The sequence below is a fragment of the Polyodon spathula genome, chromosome 3 (genome assembly GCF_017654505.1).
Source record: "Polyodon spathula isolate WHYD16114869_AA chromosome 3, ASM1765450v1, whole genome shotgun sequence".
Classification (NCBI taxonomy): Eukaryota; Metazoa; Chordata; class Actinopteri; order Acipenseriformes; family Polyodontidae; genus Polyodon; species Polyodon spathula.
This window is the reverse complement of record NC_054536.1, coordinates 26,361,202-26,367,419: the sequence shown is the minus strand read 5'-3', so window position 1 is coordinate 26,367,419 and position 6,218 is coordinate 26,361,202.

Sequence of the window (6,218 nt, the reverse complement as noted above, 5' to 3'; positions counted from 1 at the left end):
TTTCCTGATAAAACCTTTTCCATCCTGTCTCTGGTGCAGTCTGCCTGTGAGAGCATTTGAGGGCATGTTACAGATAGTTATGAAATGGGAAACATATTAAAGCCCCATATTAAACACATTGTGACTAGTATCATTTTAACACTCACTCGTCTTCAGAAGACAGATAAGGCACAGCCTTATTGATGTACTAACTTGAAGACCCCTTGGCTTTGTTGTAAAACTGGTGACATTTTCTTCTACATGTACTTGCACATTGTTTACTTGTGGTTTGTCACCCACAGAGTGTAGATAGAACAAACAGCATGGTTTCTTGCAACTTCTGTACATGAGTTGTGTTTTTTTTTTTTTTTTTACACACTTCAAACCGCTCAGGAAAATAATGCTTGGCAGCTCAGACTGTGCACTTCTATTGAAAGGCTGGAGGTGACAAGTGTCCAGGAAGTTCCAGAAGCGGTGGACATAAACTCTACAAGACATCCGCTTATTATATTCTGTAGAATACAGTACCATACACATTTATTGTAGACCGCGATAGTAATGAGATACAGCCATCTATAATTGTATTATATCAGATGTAAATAACATTATATTAAGATTAGCTATACTATTTAATTAGTTAGTGAGTTACAGGAAAGTAATTCCATCAAGGGTTTCTGTGGCGTCATAAACTACAAGACCGAAAGCAATTATTTTCCTGTAACTAACTGAAACCCATCTATTATTTTTTTTATATAATACATGGATATTCGTATCTGTAAAAAAAAAAAAAAAAAACAGTTGTTTAAGGTTTAAATTGCAAGTGAATGTAATGAACAATAATAACGTAGAAGACGGCGATTTCATCTCTCAGCTGTTAACATGTTACCCCTGAACAGTCTCTGAGCATGCACATCATGTTCATGCAGACTGTGAGCTACAGTCATTCTGCTGATGCGTGGGTTATTTCTCGTGCTGTAGCCACTGCAGTCTGAACACGATTACGCAGATGAATCAGTCGGATATGACGGTCCTGTGCCGGTGTGGTGACCCTCTGCCTTCCAGGTTGTGTGCTCTCCCTCCAGGCTGCTTAGTTCTAGCTGGCTGGGGTTACTATTTCTGTTTGTTTTTTTTATGGGACATTTTATTTTTATTCTATTATGAGACATTATTTACTGTAATATTGTATTACTGTTTGTAGAGAAGTTTCTCTTGTGTTTTCTGTTTCTTTTACAGAGACTACTTGCAGGCCGCTCTGCAATGTGTTGCTTTGCACACGTAGTGACAGCAGCTGCTGGGCTCAGTAGCACTGCGTAGGACCAAGATACGTGCTTTGGGTGTTGATTGCTTGCACTCCCATCCACAGTATCTTAATGCCGTTTTGGTGACTGCTTTTAACATCACCAGTATGAAGGCTGTTAGTACCATCTAACAAGCAGGCTTCCCTCAGTTTCATGTGTGTCCTGCCTAAGTAGATTTGCCAGTGGCTTATACAGGTGGGCATCTCCATACATTGCTACCCGCGGTGACTGCGAACCAGTGGACCAGCACTGTACGGTACCAAGGTGACAGACCCATTCTGTTCCCGACCCTACAACGAATCAGGATTGAGGTTACCACACCCGTTGTAACCTGGTACCATGCCCGTACCGACCCGGTCCTTAGTCACAGAACCAGTACTGACCCGGTCCTACACAGGCTGCTACCGACTGGTGTTCACGCCCCCGGTCCGGGACCAAAATAGTCATGTTCGGGTCTTTGACACCAATTTGTCCACGACCACAGCTGTAAGGACCACTGGTTAAGAGGAAACCTCTGGGGGTCCAAGACCATCGGCCTACACGATAAACAGGTAAGGAGCAGCAGACAGGGTTGAACCCCAGGCTGTAGGATTAGAGACCTACACTGTCAAGAGAACCAGGCTTCATGTGGAGGTCAGACCATTATGCTTTATTTACAACTGGGTCTTTGTAAACAAATACAAATGTGAAGTTCTTGAACTGCACATGCAAAATTGTATCTGTAACTTCAAATGTTTTGTTTTGTTTTTTGCAGTAATAATTCAAGTCTGATTTTACAAGTACTTGAGTGGCCCTGTCTTCACTTTTATCAAGGTGGTCTCTTTTATTTCTTCAGAAGTTGTATCAGCTTTTTCACACTAACCAATGCTTTTTTTTTCAAAACAAACTGTACTGTACAAGAGAAAACAAAAGTTGAAATGATGTTAAATTGAACTTTTACAATCATGGCAAGCCAAAGGTGATTTTTACCCAAGCAGCATCCAGGTGCTAAATGTGTATGCTGCACCTTCAAAATTCTCAAGTGGTCAGACCTGGGGAGGTGTGCTTCACCAAATATGTATTCATCATTTCAGAAGGATTCTTTTTTTATTTTTAATTTTTTTTGCAGTCATAATAAAGTAATGTTTTTGCATTGTTTTTACCAGTAACCAGTTTAATTTTTTAGTATTGTTAAAAGCATTATTTTGCATTGGTAAAATCATGTGTTTGATCACCTGCATTTATTAAACGTTCAATCAACCCCATTTATGTTTTTGGGGTTTTTTTTTGGTTTTTTGTTTTGCTTCTGTGACATGCACTTTTAATGTCAGATTCATTGTCTTGCCATCATGTTTTTTGTACTCCTAAATTATTTTGGTTTGGGTGACTTCACCTTAGCCGTAGGATTTTGCAAGGGCTGTCGCTGTTCAATAGAACAGTGAAGATGTGTGAGGGTATGCTAAATGAAAGTAAACAAATGAAGCAAACATCAGCTCTGAGTTTGTAAGCATTCAGCTATAATGTTAAATAACTTCCAGCACAACAGCTTTCAATACACTTCTCTACAAAAACCTTGAACTTGCCCCATTGGTCCCTTAGAAGTAATTTCCATTCTAAGTAATCAGCTGCTTCTCGTAATGCTTTGCAGCCTATTTGTATTTTACCCAGAAACCATTGCTGAAGTGAAATACCTAGGGAGAACACATTTGATAGAAAACTTCATGCAATACTAGTTTCAAATCTTAAATAAATGAATAACACAATGAAAATACCCGTTTGCCATAACTAGTAAATGTCAAAACTGCACAGGAGATCTACATGGAAACAGAAGAGAACATGTAATATTTGTGGAATTATTAGCTATGAAGTCTAGCACAGGGAGGATGTATCAGAAGTATGAATGCAACTTAATATCTGTGGCCTTGAGAGATAATACCATAATTATTCTGTCATTCTCTTTTGAACACCACATGGACATTTACATTTTTATTACTGACACTATATTACCATATACAGTAGACATCGAATACATCCCAATGGTTATAAGTCCATATGGTTGATTTCTTGGGTTATCCTGGGTATTAGGTCAACATACTATTCATTTAGTTTATGTATGAACTGCTTTTTGTCTGTAAGATTAATCAGTGTTATACTTATTCATTTATTTTTATTTATATTGTATGTGGACTTATACCAAATAAATTCAATTCAATAATATACAGTGGCTCTCAAAAGTATTCACCCCTCTTGGACTTTTCCACATTTTATTGTGTTACAACATGGAATCAAAATGGATTTAATTAGGAGTTTTTGCCACTGATCAACACAAAAAAGTCCATAATGTCAAAGTGAAAAATAAAATCTACAAATTGTTATAAATTAATTATATATACAAAACAGAAAATAATTGATTGTATAAGTATTCACTTCTTGAGTCAATATTTGGTATAGGTACATTTGGCAGCAATTACAGCCATGAGTCTATTTGGATAAGTCTCTACCAGCTTTGCACATCTGGACACTGCAATTTTTGCCCATTCTTCTTTGCAAAATTGCTTAAGTTTCATCAAGTTGGATGGGTACCTTTGGTGAACAGCAATTTTCAACTCTTTCCACATATTCTCAGTTGGATTGAGGTCCGGGCTTTGACTTGGCTACTCCAGGACATTGACCGTTTTGTTTTTAAGCTACTCCAGTGTGGCTTTGGCTGTATGTTTAGGGTCATTGTCCTGCTGGAAGATGAATCTTTTCCCAAGTACCAGGTCTCTTGCAGAATTCAGCAGGTTTTCCTCCAGGATTACTCTGTACTTTGCTGCATCCATTTTGCCCTCTATCTTCACAAGCTTTCCAGGACCTGATGCAGAGACACATCCCCATAGTATGATGCTGCCACCACCATGCTTCACGGCAGGAATGGTGTTCTCAGGATTGTGTGGTGTTAGGCTTGTGCCAAACATAGCATTTACCGTTGAGGCCAAAAAGATCTATTTTGGTCTCATCAGACCATAGAATCTTCTTCCACTTGGTCTCAGAGTCTTCCACATGCGTTCTGGCAAACTAGCTGAGATTTGATGTGAGTTTTTTTCAACAATGGCTTTCTTTTTGCCACCCTCCCATAAAGGCCACTTTTGTGACGCACCCGGGCTATTGTTGCCATATGCACAGTGTCTCCCAGCTCAGCCATGGAAGACTGTAACTCCTTTAGAGTTCCCATAGGCCTCTTGGTGGCCTCCCTGACTAGTGCCCTTCTCGCCTGGATATTCACTTTTTGAGAATGGCCTGTTCTAGACGGATTCACGTGCCATATTCTCTCGATTTCTTAATAATGGACTTTACTGTGATCCAGGGGATATTCAGTGCCTTGGAAATATTCTTATATCCTACCCCTGATTGGTGCTTTTGAAGAACCTTATTCCAAGTTTGCTTTGAATGTTCCTTCATCTTCATGATGTAGTTTTTGTTAGGAACTGTACTAACCAACTGTGGGACTTCCCAAAGACAGGTGTATTTAACCTGAAATGATGTGAAACACCTTAATTGCACACAGGTGGACTATTCAACTAATTATGTGACTTCTAAAGATAATTGGTTGCACCAGAGCTTATTTAGGTGTGTATTGCAAAGGGGCCCAGAGTTTTTTTCATCAGAGATAAGCGTCCTTTACAAACTTCTATCAGCTATAACCACACACAGTGATCCCTGATTTTAATGGGAGGAGCAACTCAAACACTCCTGCCCCCTGCTGAAGCACTGCTTTATTGAGTATGTGCGATTATGAGTGAAGTGGAAGAAGATTTTGACCAGAAAAAAATATAGGACTATAGGAAAATTAAAAAAAAAAAAAAAAAAAAATATGCACCACTGTTCGATAGTGTGGAAAATCTGATGGCTGTTTAGTCCCATTAAACCAAATCGAAGCCAGCGTTGTAGACATGCGTGGAATAAGGGAGTTGTCATTTTTGCCTGCATTTCTGCTGATTGGAAACCTCTTTCAGCATGCACCAGATAAACTACTATTCCCAGAAGACACTGCACACCTGTATTATCATTGCATTGTGACACCGGTTGCATCAGTAAAGTGAGATATTTCCTGTCTCTGGGAACAGAGCTACTTGTTTTTTCTCTGTCAGTGTTTGTTGGAAGTTGTATTTATATTATTTCTGCCCTTCCCCAGCAGTATGTGTTTATTTTCTCCAGTGCAGGCAAACTCATTCACTCTCTTTTCATCTGTACGGTCGGTATATCATTATTCTGTTGGTCATTTATTTAAGTTGAGCAAATAAAGTCAAAAGGATGTGCTTGATTTTTTTTTTGTCTGCCTTTCTCCTGCCTTAACAACTTTGTTTAGAAAATATTGTATGCAAAGTATGTTAGTGACATGGTCTTGAAATCAAAATGCTATATTAATGTTGTATTCAGGGCATTCTTAAACATACGCTGGCAGTGTGTAACAGTTAAGTTTATTAGAATAAACTATGATGGGTCACTGTTTTCTTTTATGTTGGCTAGTGGAGAAAATGCGTTTAACAGCCAAATTGGGGTAAAACCTGTTTAGACTGCACTTGTAGATCTCTTGCTCTATCCTTCCTACTATGCACTGGACTTGCCTGCCTTACACACCACATTACTGGAGCCTCAGCTGATGCACTATCCTTGCACGATTGCACTAATATGCCATTGTAGATATAACTTATTGTAATCCTAACTTGTTGCATCTTAGTTCATTTTGTATTGTAGAAGTATTATTTACACTTACTGTAAACTATACTGTATTTAAATGTTAATCTTGCCCTGTGACACCTGTAAGTCACTTGGATGCCAAATAAATAATATGAGAAGTGCTGTCAATCAGAATACAATAAGATTGTACTGCAGCTGGGGGCAAAAGGGGACCACTGCCTTTTTTCTGACTCCCAGTTTTTATTTTTGCCTACCAGCTGACACTGATTTGTACTGACATGA